A 23,040-nucleotide genomic window follows, 5' to 3' on the forward strand; every position below is an offset into this window, starting at 1 on the left:
AAACACAGCGTGTTAACAACAAGCTCGTTGAGCGTTAATCTGGAGCTCTCTCTCACCGGCGATTTTGCCAAAACAAATCTGAAGTGTTTATTTTCATAGGTTGGTTTCGTAGACAAAACATTTTTATCGGTTAATGTGTTTAATCGGCGTTTAATTCCTGCTAGTTACATAAATAAGAATCAAGAGAGAGATAGTTTTTGCAGGAATAATTAGAGGCATGCATTTGAGTCTGGACAAGAGTCTTTTGAAATATACCACGTAATGCAATAGACGACAGTTATTACACCACAACGCAAGAAACATTACATATTCGAAATAGCATTATGGTAATTTTCTAACCGTTCCATGTTGCATTATGACTCATGCATTTATTCCAAGGACCCAAGATGACAGCCACCCACGATAGACGCGCTACACTCTCGTAAAATTACCTCGACACACAAGAAGTTTTCGTGCTGATTTCTCTCACAGATTACGGACCTGGCGACGACACTTTCGCATAATTGCGCGACCCTGGACTATAATTAACTTACAACAATTATAGCTGGAGGTTTATATTTAGACGTAATGGAGAATGTCGGCTGGATTCTTCCTGCATGAACGTTATAAATCCGATATCGATGGCAAATATTTATTGCGCGAATATTAAAATTTCGAATTGCTTTAAATTTCGCGACTGGCGTGACTGCGCGAAAAAGAATTACGTACAAAACCAGACATATATCGAAAGCAAATTCTTGGCACGCAATACCGGCCATAAACGAGAGCGGACATATATTTCAATACCTATTCCTGCAGATGAAAGAAACGTCTTTTCAAGGCTGCAAAAAAATTTTCACGACTGTTTACATACAAGTGTAAAGACGATAGCGGCCTGGATGGCTGACTTCCAGGAAGTGTTCTGGATGATAGATTTCCAGAAGGCGCAGGGCTACATGTCGCACCTGGATGGTAGATTTCCTGGTGCTTTGGATGGTAGATTTCCAGAGAGCGTACTGGATGGTAGATTTCCAGTACGCGGGTGGGTACGGTGATGGTAGATTTTATCATACTCGAAGAGAGAAAAAGATGCCGAGATGCTGCCATGGGTACAGATCAGCCATTCGAGCAACTCCCCAGGGTCGGAGTAAGGACATGGGTGTCCCGCCGTTGCAGAAAATGGGGTCAGTGCCAGTAATCCGAGCCGCTATCCAGCGATGGGGCAGGAAGCGAAGCTCCCCCGGTAAGTTATTTCATTAAAAATGATTAAAGCCAATAAGGCAGGTGGCAATATGTTATGTTGCGAGAATTCCGTGACTTCCCAGTTGTGCTAAGCCTGGACCTGACTAAATAAAGGTGTTCCGGAAGGGGTAAGTCAAGTAGCATTGTGTTGGTATTATTATAGTATTATAGTATTATATTATTATAGTTAGAAGTACCCTTTTAAGGGTCGCGCACCCTAAAGCGCAGTAGACCGCTTGGCAATGCAAAACGCAAATCCAAATTGCGGTCACATCCTATGAGTTGGAATGGTGAACGAAATGTGAATAAATTGCTGAGACACTTTTGTTTTATTGTACGAAGCCGGTTTTTGAAAAAAGTTGTTAATTTCTTTTATAAAAAATAAAATGTTTAAATTCTAAAATCCATTTTCAAAAGAAGTTATAAGCCGTACCGTTTTAAAAAAGTGCCGAGGTTGTAGCAACTTTTATTTTACTTTATAGTACGAAGCCGTTTTTTCTTAAAAGTCGCAACTTTTTTAGTTATTGTGAAAAAAGTCCATCACAAAATAGGGCTATTTTTGCGAAGATTCTCAACATTCTTCTGGATGCATGATTTACGATATGCAGTTAAGTACTTAATACTCTCCATGGGGTGTCTGTCCCTCTATACCTGCAGTGAAGAGACCCAAATTTTAACCCTGTCATAAAAAAATCGGTGTTCCCAAATACAATTCCTACCTCATGGTTTCGAGCAAATTATGCACTTGCTCTGACTTTTTAAACCCTTCTAAAATTAATGCCGCTTCCATTGACGTACTTGACTGTTCATAATTTTTAAAACAATTATGTGCCGGAGCTACTTTATCTTTCTTTTTGTAAATATTACAAAAACTACAGTATAGTAACCAGCTTTTACCATGGCGTACCTGACTTTTAGAGTCGAATATTATCTTATTGCACTCATAATGTGGAGGGTGTAAACAGGCTATTGTGTCCGAAAATTAAAATTTACGACATCTTCAAGTAGGTAGAAAAATGTGGACCCGTGCCGCTTCCAGGTATTAGCGCGGGAGCTCTAGATGATTGTTGATCCCTTCACCGTGTTTTTTTTAATGACGTTGATAAGCTTTTAATTTTTGTTTATTAATTTAAATTTTAAACAAGTTAAAAAAATCGAAGGCTATCAAGTTTTCAAAATTTTACAATGAGATCGAAAAAATTAGCATCATTTTAATGTTGGAACGTGTATTTTACATAATTATAAAGAATTTTTTAATCACAGTAAATTTCTGACACTTGCTGTGCCGTTTATAAATTTTAAGGTTATAAAGACAAAGGACAGTTTACAATTTTTAAACATCAATCAATTTGATGTGGAAAATTTTAATTTCACGATAGTAATTCAAAATTTAATATCAACAAGATGTTTCTGAATTTGCGAAATAAATTATAAACATTCGTTTCCTTCTCATTGTTTTTTCCCAGAACGGTAGGTACCATTTGCACACGTATTTGACATACGCAAAATTAGATTTCTATCGCAATCCAATTTTGCTGTTTAATTAATCCACAAATAGGTAGTTTCCAGAATCTTTTGTAAGAAGTCTGTTTAACTATGTATTTGTTCTTAATTCTTTCATTTTTAGAAAAAGTGGGGACTTTAACCCATTAACGCCCGCTACCAGAAATAATAATTTTTTTTCATAAATTTTACATATGTTTAGTTTAGATACCTGAGTGATCCTACATAAAAATTTTGGAAAAAAATGTTTGTCTTCTATTTTTTCTAAGCTGTCCTATACAGGGTGGCCCATCTAAGACTTTCGGGCTCAATATCTTTGTCATTTATGAACGGATTTTTCCAAAATTTAAAATATAATTTCTTGAATAGGTAAGGATGATGTGACATTACCAGCGTCATCTTTGTCTTAAAAATGTTAATTTTACTTGTCTTATTTTAAATTTTAATTAGTTAAGATTTATGTCATTTTATAAAACATCAATAATTATCCGAGTGTGCCAAAACTCAACCGTCTAGCTAGTCAAGTTGCCGAGAAAAAGAGAAAAAAGACCCTCAACATTTCCAAAAGAGGCAAAATCATAGTCGGCTATGAAAAAAATAATTTCCCACTTAAACTTTAAACTTGATTTATCTCAATCTTTTGAAATTGGAAACTAATCACAATGCATCAGACCGCGTTTTGGTGCAAAAATTTCGTAGGCACAAGGAAATGTGAGTGAAAAAAACTTGTTCAAAGTTGGTAATCACCAGAAAAATGATTGCAGCATGGTTCGCTATGAGCTATGAGGTGCAACTAGAATTCACGACTTCTTTAGAAATGTCACTGGTTTATTGGAAATGGAAATTCAGTATGCAGTGAAGCTATTTGACTCATTTATGATTGCATTTACGTTAAGACAGTTATTTCAGTTATGATGGAGACAGAATTAGATGGATTTCATCCTTTTTCAACAAACTTCTTTACTGCACCTATAAAATGTATGGTACTAGATAGTTTTAACATTTTTCTTTTGCTTAATAATGTCATTAATCCAAAGTAGATTAAGCTCGAAGCTTCAATATCTGAACTGCCGTAGTCAAGAAGTCAAAATTGGTTCACAATGTCGCAATACGTATGAAATCTAGGACGTAGTGCTGCTATCGAAAAATGCTGGTGCCGAATTGAGCTATGAGTCATTTGTGCGCACTAGCTTGTACCTACATGAGTGTTTGAATCACTTGATTCACAAGTGAATGTCGGTATAGTTGGTATGCAAAAGTAACGAAGAATGCTGTATCGTTGAATGGCCCAGAACCTACAAGATCAACGACAAAGACAAGTTTACCCATGTCAAAACGGAGTTTTATGGTATTTGTTGGCTATGCGACTAATAAATTCGTATATTTCAATTATGATTTGTAGAAACAAGGTCGAATCGACAAATGTAGGCACAATTCTACACACTTTTAAGACCGCCATACTAAAAGGTCTTATCAAGAAAGTTTCTTCAAGTCCAAATTGGCCGTACAGTATCATTAATATTCCGTTTCGAAAAATTGGCAAGTGAAACTTTGAATAGGAAACCAACCAATGATAGCAAGACGTATAAGTAATATGGAAATCAAATACATGTACTTACCTACAACTACGCGGTTTTGGATCACCAAAAACGCATGACAGTGAGTTACATTTTCTAAGGTCATTGCAAATTGTAGGAACACTGTTTACATCTGATATTTCAGATTCGTGCTTTTGAACTGAATATGGTGCATGATGTTGCGAGTTGTATTTGTTGCTTCAACAAACCTTGCGAACTACCTAACGATCTAGGACCACTATACCCCCTCTATTAGGATATGGAAAATGTGCTTGCACGGTATCACGACGATTTCTCACTAAGAAAGAATAACGAATCAAAGAAGTAGTGCAAGAAAAAAATGAAACAAAATGACAATGAACATCATTTATACCTACGTTCCAATGAAAATTGCACATCTGATAATTCTAACAAAGTATCGTCGGTCGACTCTTTCTATGGGATAATTCTTTAAACGAACAATTAACTTTAGGGCATTGTAACTGTTACCAGGAGTTTACCCAACTCTCTGGTGACGTTGTTGTGAGTGTGGGATTGGGTTGAGAAATAAAAGCAATCCGTGTTTTTACTGTCCCCGTGGACGGCGGAGGAGAGAGTTTGCCATGTTGCAGCCGTGTATTGAGGGTGGCCAGCCGATATAGCTGGCGCAGAGACCCTTGTCGGAGATGGTGCTCGATATCGTGGGCGTGTAGAGGGTGGCTGACCGATACAGTCAGCGCAGGGACCCTTTTTGAAGATGATGTTTGCTGGAGGTGGCCAACCGATAAAGTTGGCGCAGAGACCTCGTACCGCTGCTTGACTCAGACTCACTTCCGTCATCATCATTTTGTCGGTGGCTGCTTTTGCGTGGTCTCACGAATTTTCGTGTTCTTCCACAGTCATGGTTCCTTTTCTTCGGTGGTTTTCTTCTTTCTTCTTGTTTTCTTCGGTGGCCTTTTGTTTCGGTGGTTTTTCTTCTTTCTTCTTCGGTGGTCTTGTGTTTCCAGTGTGGGACCTTTTCTTCTTCTTCTTCTTTCTTCTATTCTTCTTCCATTGCGAGTCTTGGTCTCTTGAATCTTCTCGTGGTGGTTTCTTCTGTTTGCTTCCAAATTGTTGGGTTTTCATGTTCTGCTGCCTTCTCGAAGTGCCTCCTGGCGATCTTCTGGATGACATCTTCAATGGGTGGAATCTTCAGGTCGTTGTGGATTTGTTCGTTGGTCATGAACCATGGGGCGTCGATGGCGTTCCTCAGGGTCCTGTTCTGCACGGTTTGGAGTTTCTTCTTTCTTCTTTCGTCTGCTTGGTTCCAGGTTGGTGCTCCGTACGTAATAGTGGGCCTAATAACAGAAGTATAAATACGTATTTTGTTTTCAATACTTACCTTACTCCTCCGGTTTAGGAGTGGGTAGAGTTCCTGGTTGATCTTTTTCGCTTTGGTTTCCGCTTCGTTGATGTGCTTCTGGAAGTCAAGTTTTTGGTCCATGGTGATTCCAAGGTACTTGACTTCCGTCTTCCATGGGATGTCTTCTTCTCTGAACTTGATGCTTCTTATTGGTTTGTGCTTCTTCGGTCTCTTCGTGAAAATGATTCCGTTGCTCTTCTTCCCGTTGACTTTGATCTTCCATTTTTCTGTCTATTTTTCGACTTCCTCCAGGTGGGTGTTGATCTTCTTGGCGAGTCCTGCTGTGTGTCTTCCTTGGGCCAGAATGGCCGTGCCGTCCGCAAACGTTGCGATGACGGTGTCCTCCGTCGTTGGAACGTCCGCGGTGTAGAACAAATACAGGAGCGGCCCTAGAACAGAACCCTGAGGGACTCTTGCTTTGCTCCACTTCTTGGTGGATTCCTCTTCGTTGACTTTGACCTGAAAACAGCGATTAGTAAGGTACGAGTGGATTAACTTACCGTATTCCAACGGGATCCGGAAATCGATAAGTTTCCGGACGAGTCCTTGGTGCCAGACTCTGTCGAAGGCCTTTTCGATGTCCAAAAAGACTCCAGTTGTCACTTTTGAGACGTTGAATCCTTGGATGATGAAGTCTGTGATCCTTGTCGTTTGGTGGATGGTTCCGTGTCTTCTTCTGAATCCGTGTTGTTCTTCCGGGATGATTTTTCTTTCTTCAATTACTTCGAGAATTCTTCTTTGGATGACCCGTTCGGCTACCTTGCTCAGACTGGAGAGCAGACTGATGGGTCGGTAGCTGGCGGGGTCCTTCTTCTTCTTTCCTGGTTTGTGGATCATAATGATTCTTGCTTCTTTCCATGCTTCCGGAAACTTCCGGAGACCTAAAATTGCATTGGTTATTTTCAGTAGTGCTTGTTTACCTACCTGTGGCAATTTTTGGATTGCCGTCTTGGTGATTCCGTCCTTTCCCGGAGCTTTCTTCGGGTTGAGGTCCTTGATGATTCTTTCGATTTCTTCTTCGGTTGCTTCATCCATCCTGTACCCTTCTGGTACCTGGAGGTGATGTTGGACGTTCTGGTCGGTTTCCATCTCGAAGTTCCTGTCCTGTGAGGGGTTGTTGGTGAATTGTTCTTCCATCTTCTCCGCGAAAACTTCTGCCTTCTCCCTGTCTTCGTACGCCGTTCCGGTTTCCGTTTCGGGGGGGGGATTTCTTCTCTTTTCTTCCTCAGTGCTCTTCTCCATGGTGGATGATCTTCTTCGTTGAGTTCTTCCATTTTCCTTTCCCACGTCCAGTTTTCTTCTTCCCTGAGAATCCGGCTGAGTTCGTGGTTCCATCTGTTGAGTTCGCTCTTGTCCTGCGGTGCGAGGGTTCTCTGAAACACTTTTTTAGCTTTTCTTTTCTTCTTGACGATCTCTTTGATCTCGTCGCGAACTTTCTCTGGTATTTCATATTGAATCTTACTCGTTTTGGATTTTTCCATCGCTGATTGAATGGCTCCTTCAAGTTTCTTCGTTGCTTCTTCTAGTTCTTCTCCGTTGTTGATGTCAATTTCTTCGATGGTGAAGTTTTCTTCGTACTTGTTCCAGTTGACCTTCTCGATGATCCTTGGTTCTCGCTTTCGGCTTCCGTCCAGCGTCAGCACGGTCGGGTTGACTCACTTCCGTCGGAAATCCGGCCGGTATTTATCTGTGTGTCGGCCGGATGTGGGAGGAGCCTTTGTCTGTCTGGCCTGGTCGTAAGGTGGGGCGATTCGCCTGCGGCGGTGGATGTTTCGTTTGCAGTCCGCTCTCCGTACAGTCTAGTGCCAAATGCGGGCTTGTGATTGGCTGCACAGAGCGCGGAATAATTCGCGTTTCGCGGTTGTCCCGCGGAGCGTTTTCCGCGCGGTAACATAACATTCATTAATAACTTGGACGAGTGAAAAAAAGACGAACAAGACTAAAAGCAGCCCACTGAAAATTACTTCAACACGGACTGTTACTTTCAATATTGAACCTGTTCTTTCTTATTGAACCGCCAAAAGATGCAAACATGTAAGGGACTCTCATTGACACCCTATCGTACCCTGTTGCAAGCATTAAGAACGATTGCAGAACGTTCTGAACGGTGTTGTTGACCACCATGAACGACTATGCCACTTGGATTCTTCTAACATGGGTGGATATGTTTGACGGGCAGTAACCAAGCTGCTAAAAGTGCAAAACCCTGCTTGTTGATGAATTCGATAAAGAGTCGCCGCAACATGATATGGTAAGTGTTCAGGGAAGGCAAATGAGTAGTACCATCGAAGCAATTGTTCCAGTTGAAAGCGACAAGCGATTTGCTGAGACCAAGGGACCGCAAATTCATTCTTTACCATCACAGAACATATCTAAAAACTTATGCTGCCCCTAATTGTTTGTGTCCATTTCGTTACAAGACAGTTCAAGAAATGAGTTGATAATAAAAAAAAAGCCAAATCTCATCGCCAACAAGCAAAATGGCAGTGACCAAACGCTTACAGTATTCCAGCATTATTTGTACTTGCTATAAATGTTCAAACTACAGAGACATGTTGTAACAGTGTAAATATCTGATACATTTGTAAATTTTTGTACATTCGTTCATTACTATTATAGAAAATATAGTGTTACCTTGCTATAATTGTCACTGGTTTAATTTATTCACTGTTAAAACTTTGTACTTTACAATAAAATATGTTGTAACAAATTATGTGTTAATCAAAGTAAAGTAGTTTCCTGAAAAAAGACGTAAGCTTGTGATCATCTATTTCTGTCTCCATAATAAGTGAGATTACTGTTTTAACGCAAATGCAATCATAAATGAGTCAAATCGCTTCGCTGCATACGTGTCACTGAATTTTCATTTCCAATATACCTGTGACATTGCTAAAGAATTCGTGAATACTAGTTGCACCTCACAGCAAACCATTCTGCAATTATTTTTCTGGTGACGACCAACTTTCAACAAGTTTTTCGCTCACATTTCCTTGTGCCTATGAAATTTTTGCACCAAAACGCTGTCTGATGCATTGTGATTAGTTTTCAATTTCAAAAGATCGGGATAAATCGTTCTGCGCAAGTTTAAATGAATGATATTCATCATCATGCTTAAAAGTAAACATAACCTCAAATAAGAAATATCACAAATTTCGAGAAACGATGCTCGGTTCAATGCATTGTGATTAGTTACTAAAAGATCGAGACAACAAATCGTGAATGTGCAAGTTTAAATTAATAATCCTCATCATAATGCTCAAAAATAAACATAACCTCAAATGAATGTCACAAATGTCATGAACGTGACGGATTGATTAACAAGTTAGGGATGTCCAAAATCTAAACTCGCTGTAGAAGTCGATTGTTTCATAGCCGACTATCAGTTTGTATCTTTTGGAAATGTTGAGGTCCTTTTTTGTTTTTTCTCGGCAACTTGACTTGCTAGACGGTTGATTTTTGGCACACGCGTATAACTATTGCTGTTTTATCAAATGACATAACTTTTAACTAATTAAAATTTAAAATAAGACAAGTAAAATTAACATTTTTAAGACAAGGATGGCGTTGGTAATGTCAAATCAATCCTTACCTATTCAAGAAAGTATATTTTAAATTTTAGAAAAATCCGTTTATAAATAACAAAGATATTGAGCCCGAAAGTCTTAGATGGGCCACCAGGGTGGCCACCAATATCTTTGTTATTTATGAACGGATTTTTCCAAAATTTAAAATATAATTTATTCAAAAGGTTAGGATGATGTGACATTACCAGCGTCATCCTTGTCTTAAAAATGTTAATTTTACTTGTCTTATTTTAAATTTTAATTAGTTAAAATTTATATCATTTTATAAAACATCAATAATTGTCCGAGTGTGCCAAAACTCAACCGCCTAGCTAGTCAAGTTGCCGAGAAAAAGAGAAAAAAGACCCTCAACATTTCCAAAAGATGCAAAATCATAGTCGGCTATGAAAAAGATAATTTCCCACGCCCAATTTTGGACATCCCTGCGTTCGGTCTGTCAATAATCGCTGACGTTCTTGACATTTGTAATATTTCTCATTTGAGGTTATGTTTACTTTTGAGCATGATGATGAAAATCATTGATTTAAACTTGCGCAGAACGAGTTTTCTTGATCTTTTGAAATTGGAAACTAATCACAATGTATCAGGCAGCGTTTTGGTGCAAAAAATTCGTAGGCACAAGGAAATGTGAGTAAAAAACTTGTTGAAAGTTGGTTATCACCAGAAAAATGATTGCAGAATGGTTCGCTATGAGGTACAACTAGAATTCACGACTTCTTTAGAAATGTCACTAGTTTATTGGAAATGGAAATTCAGTGACACGTATGCAGTGAAGCGATTTGACTCATTTATGATTGCATTTACGTTAAAACAGTTATGATGGAGACAGAATTAGATCATCACAGTATTTCATCATTATTCAGCAAACTTCTTTACTGCGCCTATAAAATGTGTGGTACTAGACAGTTTTAACATTTTTCTTTTGTTTATAATGTCATTAATCCAAAGTAGATTAAGCTTGAAGCTCCAATATGTGAACTGCCGTAGTCAAGAAGTCAAAATTGGTTCATAATACCTATGAAATCTAGGACGTAGTGCTGCTATCGAAAAATGCTGGTGCAGAATTGAGCTATGTGCCATTTGTGCGCACTAGCTTGTACCTCATGAGTGTTTGAATCACTTGATTCAGAAGTGAATGCCAGAATAGTTGGTATGCAAAAGTAACGAAGAATGCTGTATCGTTGAGTGGCCCAGCACCTACAAGACTAATGACAAAGACAAGTTTACCCATGTCAAAACGGAGTTTTATGGTATTTAGTGGCTATGCGATTAATAAATTCGTATGTTTCAATTATGATTTGTAGAAACAAGGTTGAATCGACAAATGTAGGTATAATTCTGCACACCGCTATGCTAAAAGGTGTTATCAAGAAAGTTTCTTCAAGTCCAAATTGGCCAAACAGTACCATTAATATTCCGTTTCGAAAGATTGGCAAATGAAACTTTGAATAGGAAACCAAGACGTATAATAAGTAATATGGAAATCAGATACATTTTTGGATCACCAAAAACGCATGATAGTGAGTTACATTTTCTAAGGTCATACTGTTTAAGGAAAATACTGTTTACCTCTGATATTTCAGATTCGTGCTTTCGAACCGAATATGGTGCATGATGTTGCAAGTTGTATTTGTATCTAACGATCTAGGACGACTATTATGATATGGAAAATGTGCTTGCACGGTATCAAGACGATTTCTCACTAAGAAAGAATAACGAGTCAAAGAAGTAGTGCAAGAAAAAATTAAACAAAATGACAATGAACATCATCTATACCTACGTTCCAATGAGAATTGCACACATGATATTTCTAACAAAATATGGTCGGTCGACTCTTTCTATGGGATAATTCTTTAAACGAACAATTAACTTCAGGCCATTGCAACATTAAAGTTTAAATGAATGATATTCATCGTCATGTTTAAAAGTAAACATAACCTCAAATGAGAAATATCACAAATGTCGAGAAACGATGTTCGGTTCAATGCATTGTGATTAGTTACTAAAAGATCGAGATAACAAATCGTGAATGTGCAAGTTTAAATCAATAGTCCTCATCATAATGCTCAAAAATAAACATAACCTCAAATGAATGTCACAAATGTCATGAATGTCACGGATTCATCAACAAGTCAGGGATGTCCAAAATCTAAACTCGCTGTAGAAGTCAATTGTTTCATAGCCGACTATCAGTTTGTATCTTGTAACGGTACGAATTTGTGTAAGGGATTTTTAGCGTCATTGTAAGTTTAGGGTGGTTAAGCTCTGTTGGCGGGGCTGGAGAATACGCCGACGCTAAACTCTGGCGGGAGTAGAAGTCTCCCAAAGTAACACTACTTTTAGAGGTTCAGCATCATCCAGGAATCCTCCAGCGCTGAAACAATGCGTTTAGTTTTGGCTTAGTTGGGGAAGTTGGTTGTTGGAGCCAAGCAACCACCACATTCCTCTGTTACCCGCTCCAGGGGTGGCTGCTTGGACACCAGTCACCTCAGTTTAAGTGTCCATGTTTTGGTTGTGTTCTTTTAGTTTCGTTTTGTGTTTATTTCCGGTTATCCTTTAGTGGTGTCGTGTTTTTGCGTTGTAAACAAACCCTATAACCTCACTTTTGACTAGTGTCATCTGAGTCAACTAGTTCTTTTGGCTATAAAAGGTTGGTAGTACCGTCCGTCGTGACGTACTTCCCCTTTTTTATAGAGGTTTTCGGAGGGGGCGAAATGAGTACCGGATCGGCAGTCATCTTAGTTTTGGTACTCGAACAAGTGAGACGGTGGTGATTGTGGGTGCAGAAATCGGTGGTTATGTGAGCCATCCTCGTGGTTTTTGGTAATTGGTATACGGAGGCTCACTTGCGGCACAAGCCGGTTGTGATTTCTGCGGCCCAATTTTGGGTTTTGTGATAAGTTATTTTATTTTTTTTCCTCGTGTCGTACTACCTTCGGGTTTGGGTAGTTCCCTGGACTCGTGGTCACGCTTCAAACTCGTGGCGCTCACCCTTCCAGCTAATCGTACCCCCCCTTCTTCATTGGGTAGTCGTGGCCGGGACCGCGAGGAAGTTCGGGGAAGGTAAGGCTCGAGGAGCGAAGTGGGTTACAAATTTGGCGCCCAACGTGGGGCACAAGTAGAGACAGCACATTTAACTCAATTTATTTTTTTTTATTTTTTTCTGCTCTTTTGGAAATAATTTTTTTTGTGGCCGTGGTGATGGAGGCAAGGTACCTAAGACGCGATGAGCTCGAATTTGAACTGCGGGTTAGGGGAGTAGACCCCAGCGGGAGGTCGGTGGAGGTGTTACGAGAGGAATTGGGGGTATTTCTCAAAGCGGAAGAGGACGGTACCTCTCATCCTACCGACGCACAGTATGTTTATGAGTATGAGGTCGAGGTGCCGAGGATAAAGGCCAAGTATAAGGAACTGTTGACGGCGATCAACGTGTATCAGGAACCTTCGACGCGTGATAATAGGCTCAAACGCATTTATAGTCGGTTGCTTCACCTCCTCCACAGGGTTAACCGCGCACCGTCGGAAGATGCTTCGGCGGAACATCTAGCGTCTCGGGCTTCCTTGGTTTCCCAGGTGTCAGAGCTGTTTGAAACACTGGATAAAGCAACCAAGGCCCGTCGCAGCCATGGCAACTTCAACCTTAGCGCCATTATGGGAGTGGTTCCACCTTCGGGGGACGAATCCGTGGAGTCGGAGGATGAGGAGTCTGGTGATTTAGATGACACGGAGGGCAGCCCGCAGGGTAACTCCAGTCGCGTCGTGAGAGGCCCGACGGAGCATCGCGATATGCCCGTACACAAATGGGGTGTCAAATTTTCGGGAGAGCCATCAGGATTATCGGTGCCAGAATTTTTAGATAGGGTTTCCGAGTTGAGGGTAGCACGAAGGTTCTCCGAACGCGATTTATTTATTGCGGCCATCGATTTGTTTGAGGGAAAGGCCCTAACGTGGTTCCGTTCGGTACGACCTCGAGTACACAATTGGGGAGAGTTGGTGGATCTGCTACGGTACCACTATTTGCCGCCGGACTACAGCCACCGGTTATTTGGAGAGATCTTGGCACGGAAGCAGGGCGAGCAGGAGAAGTTTATCGAGTACCTCGCGTGTATGACGTCACTGTTTGATCGACATGGAGCCATTCCGAGGGAGCTGAGATTGGACATCCTTACCCGTAACCTCGCTCCGTTCTACGTCCAACAATTACCAGTTGTGGAAAGCTTAGAGGAATTGGAGAGACAATGTCTTAGATTAGAGGTAACCAAGTATCGAGTAGACAGCTACCAGCCGCCACCGCGAAGAAGTCGTGATCTCGTGGAACCCTCGCTAGCGTACGTGGCTCCCACCGAAATTTCGGCTGTCCAACGACCAACTCCAGACAACGATCGGCGGTGTTACAACTGCCAACGAACAGGCCACCTCTCCAGAGAATGTCGACAACCTCGGAGACTACGTTGCATCCGATGCCAGCGCGAAGGCGTCACTACAAGGAACTGCCCGGATTGTAACCGCGATAGACCATCGACGTCGGGAAACGACGCACGAAACCAACAATAGGGCGGCTGGCCTACCGAAGAAGATCAACCGCTCCGTGGGTTCTGGATCTAACGGTGATCGGGTTAGGCTAGCGACATCGCTGAGAGCTCGGCTGGATTTTATTTTGGAAGGTGCGGTCGGAGACGAACGACCTTATTTGAGTGTTGTTGTTTTAGGTCATAGGGTGTTAGGCTTATTGGATTCAGGAGCCAGTAGGACTTGCGTTGGGCAACCCGGTATTTCCATCTTTGAATCGTTGGGGTTAAGGCTGGACCACCCCGCCAATGTATCGTTGTGCGTGGTGGCTAATGGGGATAGATGTCAGGTTAAGGGTGTCTTTCATGTACCGTTTAGGGTAAAGGATCGTGTGCATGTTTTGGAGGTTCTAGCAATACCGTCTCTCCCACATGTCCTGATTTTGGGGATAGATTTTTGGACAAACGTTGGATTAGTTCCAGATGTCAGACGTGGGGAATGGGTGTACAGTAAGGGTCAGCCAACGCAAATCAACGCCATCGAAAGCTCTTACAGTTTAACAGCGGAGCAGACCAGACGCCTGGAAGAATATAGGTTGACCATTCCATTTGCGGACCATGGCATAGGTGTCACACATCAAGTGGAACACAAGATCAGGACGGAGGCTGAGCCTATACGGCAAAGAACATACCCCATTTCACCGGCGTTGTGGAAGCACGTAAACAAAGAACTTGACACCATGATACGAGAGGGTGTTGTGGAACCGAGTTCATCCCCGAGGAGCTCGCCGATAGTGCTGGTCAAGAAGAACGACAATAGCTATAGGTTTTGCGTGGATTACCGCAAACTCAATGCGGTTACTCAGCGGGACTCTTACCCATTGCCACGGGTGAGCACAATTTTAGATCGTCTCCGTGACGCTACCTTCCTCTCCTCGATAGACATCAAATCGGCCTACTGGCACATTCCTGTGGAGGAAATGAGTCGTCCAAAAACCGCCTTCGCTGTTCCCGGACGCGGACTCTTTCAGTTCCGAAGAATGCCATTCGGCCTCCATAATGCCCTAGCGACTTGGCAACGATTTATAGACCATGTTTTAGGTTTTGACTTGGCACCGTCGGTTTTCGTTTACCTGGATGACATTATCGTGGTTTCTAGTGACTTCGAGTTGCATATGCGGATTTTGGGCGAAGTCTTCCGTCGTCTCAGGGAAGCTGGGTTGACGGTCAGCCGTGATAAGTGTTGTCTATGTCGGTCGGAGCTTAAGTTTTTAGGTTATGTGGTGGATTCGAGAGGCCTTCGGGTGGATCCGGATAAAGTAGACGCAATCATTAACTTCCCCGTTCCCAACAACGTACGGGAAGTGCGTCGCCTACATGGCATGGCTTCGTGGTACCGCAGGTTTATACCGGATTTTTCCGCGATTGTCGCACCCATCAACGCACTGCTACAGAAGAACAAGAAATTCCTATGGACACCTGAGTGTAGGGACGCCTTCAGGACTTTGAAAGAGGCATTCGTTTCCGCCCCCGTTTTGTATTGTCCGGACTTCGAGCGAGAATTTTTTGTGCAGACCGACGCCAGCGACTATGGCCTAGGGGGAGTGCTCTATCAAAACTATCCTGATGGTGATCACGTGATTGCCTATGCGAGTAGATCCTTGTCAGCGAGTGAGCGCAAGTTTACGGTCACCGAAAAGGAGTGTTTGGCTGTGGTCTTTGCGATAGAGAAATTTCGAGCTTACGTGGAAGGATATAAGTTCACTGTCGTCACGGATCATTACAGTCTAAAATGGCTACATAGTTTGAAGTCGCCCTCAGGTCGGCTGTCAAGGTGGAGTGTGACCCTACAACAATACGATTTCTCCGTGGTGCATAGGAAGGGCAAGGACAATGTGGTGCCTGATGCGTTATCCCGAGCGGTTCCTCGGGTGGATGTCGTAGGCAATGGTGACGCTTGGCACAAGCGTATGACGACAGAGGTCGAGAATAAACCGTTGTCATACCCGTTGTGGCGCGTAGAGGATGGGGTCTTGTATAAAAGGACGAAGACACCCAACACGGATTTACAGGGCTCGGAGTTTGCCTGGAAAATTGTAGTGCCGAAGGACCGACGACTAACCATCCTGCGAGAGAACCACGACGACGTCTTTGCCGTTCACACCGGCGTCTTCAAAACTTACCACCGCCTCGCGGAACGGTACTATTGGCCGCGCATGAGAGCCGACGTCGCTCGTTACGTGAAGCACTGCAGGACATGCATCGCCAGCAAAACTGATAATAAGCCACCAGCTGGACAAATGTCAGGCCGACCGAACATCACCAGGCCCTGGCAACTTATCTGCATCGACATAGTTGGCAAGCTTCCGCGTTCGACGCAGGGTCACGAGTATATTATGACAGTGGAGGATTATTTTAGTAAGTTCGTTTTGGTATTCCCACTGCGTAAGGCCGTCGCAAAGTCTATGGCGAAGTTACTGGAAGATCACGTGTTCTGTATATTTTGGGTTGCCTGAAGTCTTGGTGTGTGACAATGGGAAACAACTGGTTAGTCGTGAACTGAGTGACATGCTGCAGAGGTATGGAGTTCGGGTACAGTTTACTTCCCTTTATCATCCCCAGGCTAATGCGGTGGAGAGACGACATCGAACCCTCAATATGATTCTGAGGTCATATACGACGGACAACCATAGACACTGGGACAAAGACCTCCAAAAGGTGGCATGTTGTCTTCGGACATCGAAACACGAGACCACCAACCAAACGCCATTCTTTATAAATTTCGGTCGCGAAATTCGTTTAGATGGGCGACTCCGCTATGTACCAACAGCCGAGGAGGAAGTCGAACCACCCTCATCAGAACACCGTGCTACTGCTTTTGGAGAACTGTACAAGGATATTCGCAAACGACTTGACAAGGCTTTTGAACGCAACCGCCGAATTTACGACCTACGACACCGGAAGGTACAATTTTCAGAGGGCCACCGGATTTGGCGAAGGAATATGGCACAATCAAATGCCGCTGCGTATGTCACCTCCAAGCTATTGCCTAAGTTTGTTGGGCCATTTATGATTCGGAAACGCTTGAACCCCTGGAATTACGAATTAGAGGACCTTCAGGGTAAGAGAAGTGGAGTTTGGAATATCAAAGACCTTAAGGAAGACCCCGGAGATCCCCCCGACGTGTAAACCCCAGGAATGTCTGGCCAGGGTAACCTGCTACGGTGATATGGGTAGTCCGTACAGCCAGTTTCCCCAGTGTGGATTTCAGTAGCGTCTGCACCAGAGTGGTCGGCTACCGAAATCAGCCACTTCGGCGTCTGTCTTCGAAGAAGCGGTCGTGTGGTTGTGTCCGATAATGAGCTGTTATCGTGTCTGTCTCCAGAGGAGCGACGTTAATAGTGTCATCGTTTGTGTATTTTTGTATCTTTGGATCTGTGGTTTTCTTGATGGTTTTGGTTTTGATATTTGTAGATGGTATAATTGTCGTAAAGTCGAAGTAGTTCGCAACGCCGACAAACCTCTTTTGTTTAAGGATAGGTTGACACCGAATCTTCCTGTGTGGAGTGGAGATTCGTTTTGCGGTCCGCTACGTTGATTAGTCCTTGTATGAGCTGTAGTTTTGATTCCATCGGCTGTGTTACTGTATTGGGGATCATTCGCAATTTGGTTTGGTTGTTCTTTGGTATATTGTGATTGATTCCGTTTTGGTTTAGGATTTGACAGTTTGTACGGGTAGGTGCGATTCGTTAGGTTGTTTTCCGCTGCAGTCGGGATGTTGAGTCGTATCGATCTGTACCTTAGCCTCTTATACAGCTAGTGAAGTTCCGAAGTTGGCATTGGCGCCTTGATTAGGAAGTTTGATTCGGTCTTCCATTGGCTATACAGGTGTTCGGCTACGTCTTCTTTTCTTTTGTTGTTGACAATTATGTATTGAGAACTTTTGTCTCACTAAGGAGCTATAATGCAAGGAGTCGAGGATCCGAGCTGAGCCTTTGACCTCATGTTGTGATGATCCGGTCGATTTTCGTGGTCGTCGGGGAACTTTTGACACTCCATTGTATTGTTCTTTTCGAGAGAGTTTTATTATGATTTTATTTGGTAGTTTTTTTTGACGAGAGGATCAAGCGCCCAACCTTTTAAGGTAGCTGCATAATTTAGAGTGTGGTCACAAGGGTGATCCAATCGCTCGTAACAAATGTAATCTTTTCGGGTTTTAGTAAGTTGTGGAGAACATTAGGTTGAGAAGTACAAATTTCGCCGATACCTCACACTGAGAAATTTTGTGAAAATTTCTAACGAGGAAAGGGTGGGATTTATGTAACGGTACGAATTTGTGTAAGGGATTTTTAGCGTCATTGTAAGTTTAGGGTGGTTAAGCTCTGTTGGCGGGGCTGGAGAATACGCCGACGCTAAACTCTGGCGGGAGTAGAAGTCTCCCAAAGTAACACTACTTTTAGAGGTCCAGCATCATCCAGGAATCCTCCAGCGCTGAAACAATGCGTTTAGTTTTGGCTTAGTTGGGGAAGTTGTTTGTTGGAGCCAAGCAACCACCACATTCCTCTGTTACCCGCTCCAGGGGTGGCTGCTTGGACACCAGTCACCTCAGTTTTAGTGTCCATGTTTTGGTTGTGTTCTTTTAGTTTCGTTTAGTGTTTATTTCCGGTTATCCTTTAGTGGTGTCGTGTTTTCGCGTTGTAAACAAACCCTATAACCTCACTTTTGACTACTGTCATCTGAGTCAACTAGTTTTTTTGGCTATAAAAGGTTGGTAGTACCGTCCGTCGTGACGTACTTCCCCTTTTTTATAGAGGTTTTCGGAGGGGGCGAAATGAGTACCGGATCGGCAGTCATCTTAGTTTTGGTACTCGAACAAGTGAGACGGTGGTGATTGTGGGTGCAGAAATCGGTGGTTATGTGAGCCATCTTCGTGGTTTTTGGTAATTGGTATACGGAGGCTCACTTGCGGCGCAAGCCGGTTGGGATTTCTGCGGCCCAATTTTGGGTTTTGTGATAAGTTATTTTATTTTGTTTCCTCGTGTCGTACTACCTTCGGGTTTGGGTAGTTCCCTGGACTCGTGGTCACGCTTCAAACTCGTGGCGCTCACCCTTCCAGCTAATCGTACCCCCCCTTCTTCACTGGGGTAGTCGTGGCCGGGACCGCGAGGAAGTTCGGGGAAAGTAAGGCTCGAGGAGCGAAGTGGGTTACAATCTTTTGGAAATATTGAGGTCCTTTTTTGTCTTTTTCTCGGCAACTTGACTTGCTAGACGGTTGATTTTTGGCACACGCGTATAATTATTGCTGTTTTATAAAATGACATAACTTTTAACTAATTAAAATTTAAAATAAGACAAGTAAAATTAACATTTTTAAGACAAGGATGACGCTGGTAATGTCACATCATCCTTACCTATTCAAGAAATTATATTTTAAATTTTGGAAAAATCCGTTCATAAATAACGAAGATATTGAGCCCGAAAATCTTATATGGGCCACTCCGTAGAATGTCAAATTCTGTAACTGTCGGTGACGCATTTCCATTGCCCAGTATTGAAGAAATTTTAGATGGTCTTGGCCACTCTAAATATTTTACAGAACTCGATCTAGCTTCGGGATTTAATCAAATTAAAATGGCAGAAAAGGATATTCCAAAAACTGCATTTTCAACTCCAACTGGTCACTATGAGTACACGTGTATGCCTTTCGGTTTGAAAACGGCTCCTAGTACGTTTCAGCTATAATTAATACAGTATTAACGGGCTTAACTAGTTTTCAATGTTTCGCTTACGTGGACGATATTGTTGTTTATGCAAATTCAATCGCAGATCACCATGCTAAACTCAAATCAGTATTCAGTCGCCTAAGATTAAATAATTTACTTTTGCAACCTGATAAATGCGAGTTTATGAGAAAAGAGGTTGTTTACTTGGGTCATGTTATAAGCGACAAGGGCGTATCCCCAAATCCTGAAAAGATATCAGCAGTCACAAATTACCCTGTTTCGACTAATACCAAACAAATTAAACAATTTTTAGGATTAATTGGCTACTACAAAAATTTCATTAAAGATTCGGCCCTCAGCCTTTTGATTTGCATTGTGGAGACCTTATCGGCGTCGCCGTTTTTCTTTTTTTTGCTGAGCATTGTTTCCGTTTATTTCACCACTCCCGGAGTCGTTTAGTGGTTTACCTCCGGAAGTCGGTGTGTGTGTGTGGGAAATAAATTCTTTCTTCAAACCACTTGGCGCCCTTCTTTGCCTTCCCCTTACCTGCCTCATCTTTGCGAGCTAGCCGGTGTAACGCCGGGGCCATCCCAGTGCGGTTCGGCCGTAACAAATTGGCGCCCAACGTGGGGCCTGGGCAGGTATAAAGGCAAAATTTCTTTCTTCTTTTTCTTCTCTTTTCTTTTCTTTTCGGATATAGTTATTGGTAGTGGGTTACAATTAAGATGGATCCGGCACGGCTGAGCCGAGGGGAGCTTCTCTATGAGCTTTTGGTCCGGGGAATGTCGGAGGCGACAACCGTTTTAGCGATGAGGCGGAGGTTGTCGGAATTGTTAGGAACGGAAGAGTTCGGAACGTTGGTGACTCATGAGACCTTCCAGCCGGTAATAGAGGACGAGTTGCGGGCGTGCACCGGTCAGGTGGCAAATTTGCGGGCAATGGTCCAGGGGCGGTTACAATTGGTCCGCAACTCCCACGAAGACCGCGTGGTGGAGACAAAACTGGCGCACCTGTACGGCCGGGTTGGGCGGATTAAAAGAATAATCGAGGCGGCGGATCCTCGAGAGCAACTGTTGGTCACCGCAGCGGCAAACCTGATACAAGAGCTGGGGATCATCGAGGAAGTACGAGATCGCCTGATGTTGGGGACACACGCGTTTGTACCCCAAACACTTCCGGTACAGGAGACTCAGGTGGTGGTTCATCGGAACCAGATACCAGTCTCCCAATGGGGTATCACTTTTTCCGGACTCGAGGGAGGAGTAAGCGTGAACGGGTTTATCGTGCGGTTGGAGGAGTATCGCATCGCGCGCGGGGTCTCGGAGCTTGAGTTAGCCAATTCGCTGATTGATTTGCTAAAAGGACCCGCTTTGATTTGGTACCGGTCCATCCGAAGTTACATCTCGTCGTGGCCCGAGTTTGTAAAACTGCTGCGAGAGGAGTTCCTTCCCTTTGACTACGAGGCGGAGTTGTGGGCTGAGACTCGGGGACGCGTGCAAGGTGCCACGGAACGCGTGGGCGGGTATTTCTCGTGTATGATTAACTTGTTTAACCGGTTACCCACCCCTCCTACCGAAGAAGAAAAGCTTCGAGTTCTCCGACGGAACATCGCCCCACATTTTACTCATGGTAGCGGTTTAACGGAATTTCACACGGTCGATGAGTTTATGGGTATATGCAAACGTCTGGAAATTTCGCGACATTTGGCCACCTCTACACGCGGATCGACTCACCGCGTTAGTCTCCTGGAGCCGGACTTGGCGGCGCCAGTCACGAGCTCGGAAAGTACACAGGCAACCGCTATCGTTCACGCCTTGTGTTGGAACTGTCGGGAAGATGGCCACAATTTTTCGAGGTGCCCTCAACCTAGGCGCAGGATATTTTGTTTCGGCTGCGGGAAGCCAGGGGCTAGGAGACGGGATTGCGGGTGCACGGGTCGAGTCGCGGGAAAACGTATCCGGAGGGCGCGGAGCTGTCGGTCGTACCACTCCACAATAGGACCGGCAGTAAGAGTAAGAGACAAGTCATGGCGGAAGTGGCTCTCGGTTTTGGGGGTAATGTTTCAGCGGCACCGGGTGGACGAAGTGCTTGTCTCTAGAGAAGGTGACCCCCGGCCGTATTTGTCCGTGGAAATCTATGGCCTTACGTTAACGGGTCTGTTAGATTCCGGTGCTTCTCAGACCGCAGTGGGCCGCAGGGGTTGGGAGAAGTTGGAGACTTTGGATCTAACTCTCGAGGTTTGCAATTTGTCCGTGTATGTTGCGGACGGTAGCGCGTGTCCGGTGAAGAGCGCGTTGCAGTTACCTATTCGGTTGGGAAGTCAAGTGAGCGTTGTGAGGGTCCTGGTGGTACCGGCGATCGACGTCGACGTCATATTGGGGGTGGATTTTTGGCGACAAGTGGGTATTATCCCACACTTGCGGACGAATTCTTATAAAGTACCGAATAAGGGCGCAGTGGCGATTTTGCGGGCGGAGGACGCTCAGGAACAACAGCAGCGAGTGGATGCTTTGACCTCGGACTTTTTCCGGAAAATGGGTACGGGCTTAGGATTCGCGAAAGAGGTATGTCACGACATCGACGTAGGGACGAGTCCTCCAATTAAACAACGATACTATCCGGTCTCTTCCCACATTCAGAACCTTATTGTCGCTGAAGTAGATAAAATGTTGAAGCCAGGGGTTATCGAGACAAGCCAATCGGCGTGGTCTTCTCCGGTCGTAATGGTGAAGAAAGCAAACAACGAATACCGGTTCTGTATCGACTTTCGGCAGGTCAATAAGGTAACGAAACGAGACGCGTATCCGATCCCCTATATCAGCATGATCTTGGACCGCTTGCGCAACGCCCGTTATTTGTCCTCCATTGACATTAAGAGCGCCTACTGGCAGATGCCCCTTTCCGAGAGAAGTCGCGAGATCACGGCCTACACGGTTCCCGGTAAAGGTCTGTTTCAATTTCTTTTGATGATTTTGACTGTCAATCGGGAGAAGTGCGAGTTCCTCAAACCCGAACTAAAGTACCTGGGGTACATTGTAAGTGAGGCCGGCCTCCGAACGGATCCAGAAAAGGTTAGGAGTATGGTTGATTATCCCACTCTAGAGAATGTAAGAGAGGTTCGGCGATTTTTGGGAATGGTGTCTTGGTACCGCCGCTTTATTAAGGGTTTTGCCAGCATTGTTGCCCCGATTTCGGAATTAACTAAGGCTTCAAGAAGATTCGCGTGGACCCCGGCTGCGGAGACGGCTTTCCTGAAGGTTAAACAGCTGTTGGTTTCTAGCCCCGAGTTAGTGTGCCCGGACTTCAGTCAGATGTTTACGCTTAAGTGTGACGCAAGTCAAATCGGGCTAGGTTGCGTGCTGACCCAGGAACGGGAGGATGGCGAGCGGGTGATTGCATACGCGAGTCGGAAGTTGACAGCTCCGGAGAACAAGTACGCGGCGACGGAGCTAGAGTGTTTGGCGGTTCTTTTCGGTATCGAGAAATTCAGACCGTACATCGAGGGAGTTAAGTTTAGAGTCATCACCGACCATTACTCCTTAC

Source organism: Gnatocerus cornutus, unplaced genomic scaffold (genome assembly GCF_029298725.1).
Source record: "Gnatocerus cornutus isolate USDA-ARS CGAHR unplaced genomic scaffold, icGnaCorn1.1 ctg00000033.1, whole genome shotgun sequence".
Classification (NCBI taxonomy): domain Eukaryota; kingdom Metazoa; phylum Arthropoda; class Insecta; order Coleoptera; family Tenebrionidae; genus Gnatocerus; species Gnatocerus cornutus.